The sequence below is a fragment of the Marmota monax genome, unplaced genomic scaffold (assembly GCF_021218885.2).
Source record: "Marmota monax isolate L192 unplaced genomic scaffold, Marmota_monax_Labrador192_F-V1.1 WCK01_AAM20220418_F8-fsc00051, whole genome shotgun sequence".
Classification (NCBI taxonomy): domain Eukaryota; kingdom Metazoa; phylum Chordata; class Mammalia; order Rodentia; family Sciuridae; genus Marmota; species Marmota monax.
In genome coordinates, this window is record NW_026695202.1 from 12,163,506 (window position 1) to 12,173,867 (window position 10,362).

Sequence of the window (10,362 nt, forward strand, 5' to 3'; positions counted from 1 at the left end):
ATGGTATCACCATATGACCCAGATAAACCACTCATTGGTTTATCTGGGTCATATCCTGAAGAATGAAAGTCATGCTGTAGTGATGCACACACACCCATATTTATAGCACAATTCACAACAGCCAAACTATGGAACCAGCCTAGGGGTCCATCAATGGATGAATGGATGAAGAAAATATGGCATATACACAATGGAGTTTTATTCAGCCATAAGTAAAAATGGAATCATGTCATTTTCAGGAAATTAGAAGGAACTTGAGACCATTATGTTAAGCAAAATAAGCCAAACTCAGAAGGTCAAGGGTTTTATGTTTTCTTTCATATGCAGAAGCTAGAGAAGAAGGAAAAGAAGGGTGGGGGGCTGGGAAGCTCATGAAAATCAAAGGGAGATCAGTAGAAGAAAGATACCCGAAAGGGAGGGGAGGGGAGGGAGTGATATTGGCCAAATTATATTGTGATATTGTGTGCATGTGCAAATATGTAACAGCAAATCCTATCATGATGTACAATTATAACGCACCAGTAAAAAATGTGGGGAAATAAAAGTTCTTTAGAGAAAAAAAATACAATGAAGAACGAGCTCTATGTCCATGGGGTTGAGAGGACAGAACTCACAGATTCACACAAGCTTGCCTCTGTCATCAGCAAGTGGACTGGGTGACATCTGCTGCACGCCATTTGTGTGAATTTCCCATGGTGTCACTCCCTTGGTGTCACCTCCCTCCTCTTCTGCCAGGGGCATCTGTTTGCTCAGAGAGGAGTAGGGATGCTGCAAAGAGCAGGAGGAAGTCAGTATTCAGCTGTGAACATCAAAAAAAAAAAAAGATTCCTTGGCGTGAAGCAAGGTAGTAAGTTTTGCCTAGACAGAAAAGCATTTTCTACATAATGTAAGCACATGTTAATTCATCCAGAACCAGGCCTGGAGGACTGGGTCCCCGAGTTTCATTGTATTATATGTGATTGGAGCGGAAGGAAATTGAGAGTGAAGAGGGTAGAGAGTGGACAGAGGCAAGGGACATGGGAAGTCCCAGGCACCATCTTGAACACATCCTCTGGGCCAAAGGAGTACCATACTAGCTCGGGTAAGGGGACAGCTCAAAATGTAGGGTCTGTGGCCCTCTTTCCTATCTGGAGCCCTAGTGGGAGCTCTGTGTTGGGATAAGGGTTGCATCCAGCAAGAAGAGGGGCAGAGGAACAGCACTGGGGTACTGTTATGCCAGATTCCTGGGACCCCAGTAGACCTCCAGGAGCCAAATCTGATGCAATCACACAAGAGTCTTTATTGCAAGCTCGAGACTGGACTCACAACCATTCCCAACGCAGTGGTCCCAGGGAGTGAGTCCTGGTCCTTTGTTCAGTTTTGGGGGGATATTCTATGCATCACATCATCACCCAGCAAATCATTCCATACCGTGGAAAAGTCAAACAACAACTCTTAACATTGATTTGTACATTCACTGGCAGGAACAAGTTAGGTAGGGGTGATTGGTTAGTACAAGAGGGAGATTACTTTGAACTGATTGGTTTAGGCCACAAGGGTTGTACGTGCTAAACTACATGGTTTCCCAACATGTTATCAACCACCATAAACTACTGAGGGGTCATCTGGCATCCCAAGTATTTTCTCTGTCTCATGCTGATTGGTGGTTGCTAGGGGGTTGCTATGGGTCCTCACCTAGCCTGACTGAGTCAGGGACACCTGGTGCAGCAGATCTCTCCTGTTATTTGTAGACAAACAACTCAGCAGGGTGGGTATGTGCTTAGTGCTCTGTGGGTTTTTCCAAGGACAAGGGTCACGCCCCCTTCCTTGGACAGGCTTTGCTCTGAGGTAGAGGCTGGTTTCTCAAAAATGGAGTCACAGCAGTTTCTCAGTACAGAAATGGCCAGAGAGATAAATCTATGCAGCTAAAGGTCCTGGAGAGCCTCAGAGTCTCAGGGCAGGAAAAAGAGATCAGAATCTATGGGGATATGACTGGGACTGAGTCATAAGCAATCACTGAACAGTGGGTGTCAGGGATGCTCCAAAAGGCCCTCGTGTGGGCCGGGCACAAAGGCGTACACCTGGAATCCCAGCTATTCAGGTGGCTGAGACAGAAGGGTCCAGGATTGGAGGCCAGTCTGGGCAACCTTGCTAGACATCCATCTCAAAACAAAAACAAAGCAACCCTGAGCATTTGCCACAGAGAGACCCTCACCCAAGAGAAATCATTTGAATTGGAATGTGCTGTAGAACCATGAATTGGCAAATGAGGGTTTCTGTCCACAGAAGGGAGGGGCTGGGGCTCGTAGCTCATCAGTCAGCTGTAGGAGACGGAGGAGCAGCACCTCCCCAGGCAGCTTTCCTCGTTTATTGATCTGCACTCTTGGTACGTGTGCTTCAGTCACCCAGACAGAGCGGTCACGCCAGGGAAGCAGAGAGCAACACTCCTGGGGCCTAGATGGAGGGGCAGACACATAGAAGAGGGCCACTCCAGGGGCACCTGGCACTCGAGAGTGAATGTGTCAGGGGGCAAGATGCTCCCTGAGAGGGCTCCGGGATGACTGTCTCTGTGTGGGATGCAGGCAAATCATAGGAAAGACAAATCATTTATTCCGGAGGCTGGGGAAAGAGCCATCTCATAGAAGAGCTCACATTAGACAGGTCAACGGGGGAGGGGGAGAGGACTCTGAAGCCGCTCTGTGGAGACAGAGTCTATGGCCTCCCCACACATGCTGTCCCCGCCGCAGTCCACAGCCTGATTAAAGGAGGCAGGTGGGATTTCCCAGGAGGAGGGGATCTTTGCTTGAAAGGACCAGGTGAAGCATGTGGATCAAATCCTCTATACACTTGTTGCCTAGAAAGGACATGATTGGCTGCCATCATGTCCAAGAGAAGGGTGATCTCTCCACTGTCTGGCTTGCCTGTCCGTATTATCTCAGGGGGAGGGGGGTGTCAGGGTGCAAGGTCATGACCTTGAGATACTGGCAGACCTGGATTCATATTCTTGCACTAAGATCTTGGGCAATCACTGAGGCTTGAGGAGCTGGAGCCTCAGTTTTTATTCTGAGAATAACCACTGGGTTAATAATTGCCACCTTACCCAGCCATTATGGGGTTAGATGAGGGGGTGTAAATTGTGTATGGAGCAAGCAGGAGCCTGAGGCAGGGAACAGGTAAAAAATTGTAAAGTAATTGGGCCCATCCATCTGTTTCCTCCTTCCCTAGCTCTATTCCAATCAGCGAGTCCAGGCTTGAATGCCCTGCAGGAAGTAGAGCAGAGTGACTTAGAACAAGGAAACAACTGGCTTAAGAGGCCTCACAAAAGCTCACCAGGCCCTTGACCTTTGGTGTCCTTAAAGAAAAGCACAGAAAAGCTTTTCTTGCAGAGAGAACCAAAAGGTCTCCTTGACATCAGCATTTCAGCCCAGACACCCAGGTGCCTCTGTCCAGCTGATGGGCGAAGGCATCCAGGCCACCACATTCTCTCTCCATGACAGTTGGCCACTGACAGAGACGGTGCCCTGACCTCAATAAAAGAATGCCAAACTCTGTCTTTCTTCCTCAAGTAATGTGGGGTGGGGTGGGGGTAGCTCCTGCCAGGTGCAGAAGAAAGAAGAAAAGCTGCTCTTGGCAGCAGGGAAATCAGGTTGCCACGGCAACGAGCTTCCTCCCAAGTCCACTCATTATATGGCTTTTGAATTAGACTTCCTCTGTGTATACACCGCAGCTTTGATTCCCTCAACTTGCCACCAGCTCACCTCTCAGGCTTCTCCCTGGGAGATCACCGCCAAAGGGAGTCACCGACCCCTCCTTTCAAGCTGGGTCCCACTTGTCACTGGGATGGCACAATATTTACTTGTTGGTTTCCATTGGGAAGAATCTGATGTTTGCGGGGGGGAGACCTCTTGTCCTCTGTGGGTGGGAGAGGAAACTGAGATAACTTGTTTGAGCAACAATTTGGCAGAATGGAGAAATGCATACTCTTTGAACTCAGCCTTCTAGAGGTTTAACTGGTTTGCAATAGCAAAAGCTGGAAATAGCCTTCACATCCCTGATAGAAGACTGGCTAAATATCAGCTTTAGTCAAGGAGGAATACTCCAAGCTCAAGGAATAATGAGCTAGATCCGATGTGCCCATATGGAAAGATATGCTGTGAAGTTAAAAAAAGCAAGGTGTTCAAACTCATGGAGACAGAAGGAATGGTGATTGCCAGTGATCGGGGGTGGGAGGGAGCGATGTGGGAGTGTTTAGGTTACAGCTTTGCAATGAAGAAGTTCTGGAGATGGACTGCACAACAGTGTCACCATAACACCCCTGAACTCTCCATTTAGAAAATGGTTAAGACAGGTGCCAGGAGGGGAGGCCCATGCCTGTAGTCCCAGATACTCAGGAAACTGATTGATTCCATATTGAAGCTATTTTGAATATTGCTGGCTCAGGAGGCCAGCCTGGGCAACTCAGTAAGACCCTGTGTCAAAATAAAAAATAAAAAGGGCAGGGGAAGGGCTGGGGTTGTGGTCCAGCGGTAGAGCACTCGCCTAGCACGTGCAGCACTGGGTTCGATCCTCAGCACCACATAAAAGTAAAATAAAGGTAAAAAAAAAAAAAAAGAAAGGAAGGAAGAAAGAAAGAAACGCAGCTGGGGATGTAGCTCAGCAGTAAAGGGTCCCTGGGTTCAATCCCCAGCATCAGAAAATAAAAATAAATTAAAAAGCCTTCTAACAAAACATGTGACAAGCCAGGTGCTGGGGTGCTCACCTGTAATCATAGAGGCTCAGGAGGCTTAGGCAGGTAAATTGCAAGTTCAAAGCCAGCCTCAGCAACTTAGTGGTGCCTTAAACAACTTAGTGAGACCCTGTTTTACAATAAAAAGGCAGGGGGAATGGGGGTGGGTGGGTGGGTGGGGATGCTGGGGATGTAGTTCAGAGGTTAATTACCCCTGGATTCAATCCCTGATACAAAAAACAAAAACAGGTGATACTTGTCCCTTAGCTGGAACTGGGGAAGAGGAGGGTATTCATGGATTCATGGCCAGCTCTTTTCAAAGTTAAGTTGCCCTGCCAGTGGGATCTTTTTCAGTGAAGAGAGACTGATTCTACGGCCCAAATGGGGCCCAAGAGCCTACATTCCCAGGTTCCCAAGTGATGACAAGACTGCTGGCCCAGGAACTATGTTCAGCACAGAATTATGGAGGAGTTTCATTTTCAAATTCAAATCAAACTTTTTTAAAAGCATGATTTGCTTTTATATTAAAAAAAAAATGATGGGCTGGGGCTGGGGCTCATGGAAATAGAAGGAATGGTGATTGCCATGGTAGAGCACTTGCCTAGCACACGTGAGGCACTGGGTTCAGGCTTCAGAGCCACATAAATAAATCAAATAAAGGTATTGTGACCATCTACAACTACGAAAATGAAAATTATAAAGGTATCATTCTAGTTTTACTGAGATATAATTGAAAAATAAAAATTGTTTGTATTTACCATATACATAGAGTATGATGTTTTGACATACATATACGTTAGAAATGATTACCACAGGGGCTGGGGATGTGGCTCAAGCGGTAGTGCGCTCGCCTGGCATGCGTGCAGCCCGGGTTCGATCCTCAGCACCACATACAAACAAAGATGTTGTGTCCGCCGAAAACTAAAAAGTAAATATTAAAAAAAAAAAAGAAAGAAAAAGAAATGATTACCACAATCAAGCTAGTTAACATTCATCATCTCACATAGTTACTGTTTTGTTTTGTTTTTTATGTGTGATATAAACGCAATCTACTTTCTTGACAAATTTTCAGTGCACAATGCAATACTGTTAACTATAATCACCACATGCTCAAGCTTTGAAAATGGCTTGTGGCCTCCAAAACCCATGCTGAGATGTGGTCCCTGTTGTAACAGGGTTGAGAGGTGGTGGGATGAGTTCTATTGGAACTGGACTAGTGAGAGCAGGAGTGAGCTGTTAGAAAGCCAGCTCCCCCTCCCCTTTTATTCTCTGTACATCCCAGCTTGCCCTTCTGCTTTTCTGCCATGTTCCAATGTAGCACAATGGTAAATTATGACCTAAATAAACTTTCTTTTATAAATTACCCAGTCTTGGGTATTCTCTTACAGCAACAGCAAATGGCCTAAGCCACCATGCTGTTCGTTAGAAATCCAGAATTTATTCATGCTGAATAACTGAAATGTTGGACCCTTTGGTCAACAGCTTCCAGCCCTTGGCAACCACCATTCCACTCTCTACTTTCTGTCTATGAGCTCAACTTTAAATTTCTTTCTTTCTTTCTTTTTTTTTTTTTTTTCTGGTACCAGGGATTGAACTCAGGGACACTTAACCACTGAGCCACATCCCCAGCCTCATTATTTATATTTTATTTAGAGACAGGGCCTCATTGAGTTGCTTAGCACATCGCTGAGGCTGGTTTTGAACTTGTGATCCTCTTGTCTCAGCCTCCTGAGCCACTTTAAATTTTTAACTTTAAATTTTTTTTTTGTAGTTGTAGATGGACACAATACCTTTATTTTACTTATTTTTGTGGTGCTGAGGATTGAACCCAGGGCCTCACATGTACTAGGCAAGCGCTCTACCCCTGAACTGTAGCCCCAGCACTATTTTTTTCTTTTTTAAACAGTGTTGGGTGATTGGACCTGGGACCTCATGCCTATGAGGTATGTGCTCTGCTGCTGACCTGTATCTCTAGTCCAAAGTCAACTTTTTTAGATTCCACACATAAGTGAAATCATACAGTGTTTTTCCTTCCATGCTGGGCTTATTCTCCTCAGCAGCATGTCCTTCAAGTTTATTCATGGTGTTGCAAATTACAGGATTTCCTTCTTTTTAAAGATGGAATCAAATATACATATACATATATACACATTACATTTTCTTGATCTATTCAAACACCAACAATTATGTTGATTCCATATTGAAGCTATTTTTAATATTGCTGCAAAGAACATGGGAGTGCAGCTATCTCTGAGATACTAAATTCATTTCCTCTGGATGTTGTACATACCCAGAAATGGAACTGCTGAATCATGATAGTTCTATTTTCTATATTTTTTTATGAACCGCTGTTCTGTTTTCCATAACAGCTGTGTCCATTTATATTCCCACCAACACTGTACAGGATTCCCTTTTCTCCACATATTTGCCAACGCTTGTTATCTTTTGGCTTTTTGAGGACAGTCATTCTAACAGGTGTAAATAATAATAGCTCACTGTGGTTTGGGTTTGCATTTCCCTGAGGATTAGTGATAGTGAGCATTTTTTTTCATATTCCGATTAGCCATTTGCATGTCTTCATTTTAGAAATGTCTATTTAGGTCCTTTGCCCATCTTTAAAGCAGGGTACTTAATTTTTTTTTTTGCTGTTGCTTTTGGGTTCTCTATATATTAAGGATATTAACACTTATCAGGGCCGGGGGTATGGCTCAGTGGTAGAGTGCTTGCCTGTCATGCACGAGGCACTGAGTCCCATCCCCAGCATCACAAGAAAAAAAAAAAAAAAGCACTGATGAGATGTATGATTTGGTCCTTCCTATTCCTTAGTTTGTCCCTTTGCTCTCTTGATTGTTCCCTCTGCTGTGCAGAAGATTTTTGACTTGAAACAATCCCATTTGTCAATTTGCTTGAGCTTTGGGGGTCACATCCAAAATATCACTGCCCAGAGCAAAAGGACTTCTCACCAGCCAGGCATGATGGCGCATGTCTAGAATCCCAGTAACCGGAGAAAGCAGGAGGATTGCAAGTTCCAGGGCAGCCTGGGCAATTTAACAACACGCTAAGCTACTTAGTGAGAACCTGTCTCAAAATTTTAAAACAGGAAGGAGGACTGGGGTTGTAGCTCAGCGATGGAGGATCTGCTTATCATGTGAGAGGCCCTGGCTTCAATCCCTACTTCCAAAAAAAAAAAAAAGACTTTGCACCACATTCTCTACTGGTAGTTTAACTGTTTCGGTCTTATGTTAAAGTCTTTAATCTATTTTGAGGTGATTTTTGTATATAGTGTGAGGTAAGGGTTCCATATTATTCTGCATGTGGATGTCTAGTTTTCTCATGTGTTCTTAACACCATGGTCGAAGATCAACTAACTCTAAGTAACCTCAGAAGGTAATCCCTGCAGGCTGCTTGAGTCATGAAAACAGAAAACAACAGGGATGTCTCTGGCCCAGGCCACAGCAGGAAGACGGAAGACAGGATTACCCAGGATTGTCTCATTGTTTCTAGGTAGAGAGACTTTCATGGCTCCAACTGCTGAAGAGGTTTTTTGTTTGTTTGTTTGTTTTCTTTCCTTTTTTCTTTGCCATGCTGAGGATGGAACCTAGAACCTCATGCTTGCTAGAAAAATGCTCTATTACTGAGCCACACCTGCCCAGAGGAAGCAATTTTTAAGTAAACACCTATTATACATCAAGAACTATATGCTAGGGCTGGGGATATTCACCACTTATCAAGGCTGGGGGTATGGCTCAGTGGTAGAGTGATTGCCTGTCATGCATGAGGCACTGAGTCCCATCCCCAGCACCACAAGAAGAAAAAAAAAAGCACTGATGAGATGTAGCTCAGTTGGTAGAGTGCTTGCCTTGCATGCACAGGGCCCTGGGTTCAATGCCCAGCACCACACACAAAAAAGAACTATATGCTAAGCTGGGGGGCTGTGCTGTGGCTCAGCGGTAACGCACTTGCCTGGCATGTGTGAGGCACTGGTTTCCATTCTCAGCACTGGATATAAATAAATAAAATAAAGGTCTATCAACAACTAAAAAAATATTAAAAAAAAAAAAAAGAACTATGCTAAGGGCTGGGATATGGAAAGAAGGAGCATTTGCTTGTAGTCAAGGGAGTCAAAGCTGTAAGTGGGACATGTATCCCAAGCCCAAGGAGCTCAGTGCATGGATGGAGGTTTGCACCAGGACTGACCCTGGCTGGCTGGGGAAGAGAGAGGAGGAGGAGAGTGGAGGGAAGCAGGGGTTCCAGAGAATCAGCCTTCCACAGAGCCCACCTCCCAGGTTCAGCCAGAATCAGTGGCTCAGATACCAGCAGCCACATCTTTCCCTTTGAAAGCATGCCTTTCTGACATCATCGGACTCTGCAGGAGGGAGGCTCTTTGCAGACAGGCCACAGTGCTTCAGGGCAGAGATTCTGCAACCAGACTTCTTAGATTCAAATCCCAACTCTGTCACTCACTGTGAACTTGAGCAAATTACTTACACTCTGAGCCCTAGTCTTCTTCTCTGAAAAATGGGGATAATGATACTTAAGGGTGGCAAGAGGAGTAAATGAGTTATTGTATGTAAAGCATTTAGAGCAACGACTGGTGCACAATAGCAGCTATGAACACGCAAGCTGTTAATATTTGATCCCCTGGAGGACCCTGTGAGCCCAGGAGTATTAAATGCCCACCTTGCAGGAGAAGACACTAAGGACTGGAAAGGTCTCACAGCTCTGGAACGCACCTGGCACTCTGCTCCTTTGCTCTCCCAAAGCCTTCTTTCCTGGGGAGAAGCCCTGGTACAGAGCAGCCTCTGGATGTCTGTGCATCCTGAATCCCTTTTCCAACAACACTCCTCAGACATTGCCCCGCCCACACCAGGGACTGCAAACAGAGCTGACCTCTCCATCTGACTTTCAGCAGGCACCCAGAGGAGCTGGGCAGGGTTCAAGTGTGTCTGGTCCTTAGACTGCAGCATCCCCCGCCGTTCCCCCATCTGAGGCAGAAGAATCACAAATTTGAAACCTCAGTTTGCAGGGGCCACTTTGAAACAAAAGCTCTCCACCTGCCTTCTGCACAGCAGCCTCTGCGAGACAAAAGAGGTTTGTGAGAAGAGAAAGCAGGCTACCTCCATCGAGCTTACTTAATCCTTCTGGTTGGATGCAAATCGCTTTCTCACATCAAGGCAAAAGAATGATGGTGGGTGGGATGAGGTGACTAGGGCACTCAGCTGAATGACAGTGCGAGGGCAGGAGCATCTGCAGCAGCAGGACACCAGAGCTGGACCTGTGACGCAGGGAGGGGCAAAGCCACCAGGAGTTGTTTTCCTTTCCTGTCCCTGAGAGCACCCCAGTACCCCTTTGGCATGGCCACCTTCCCACCCCTTCATTCCTGCTTTGGATTAAGATTTTATAGTGTGTGGGAGTCCGGGTCAGTCTCTCCTCAGCCCTTGTCTGGGGCTTGCAGGGGAGCTGGAAGCATTATAATGGACTGGAATATCTTCAAGAGTAACCAGAAAGTGAGGCTGCTGGGCCACAGGGGCGGGCTGGAGGGGCAGCTAAGGATCCTGCAGAAGCTCAAGGGAGGGGAAGGTCAGTACCTCTGGACAGTGCAGGGAGAGGAGGTGCAGGATATAAATTCATATTTTGTTTATTCATGGATGGACATA

The 10,362-nt window shown here is 45.9% G+C and overlaps 1 long non-coding RNA gene across 1 annotated transcript; it reads right to left on the bottom strand.

Moving 5' to 3' along the window:
* Positions 1-308: 308 nt before the first annotated feature.
* LOC124082819 (uncharacterized) lies at positions 309-10,015 on the bottom strand. The gene is made up of 3 exons (XR_006848491.2): positions 9,596-10,015; positions 5,516-5,626; positions 309-3,891 (listed from the first exon to the last, which is right to left on the bottom strand). It is a non-coding gene; the product is annotated as an uncharacterized LOC124082819 (long non-coding RNA).
* Positions 10,016-10,362: the final 347 nt, after the last annotated feature.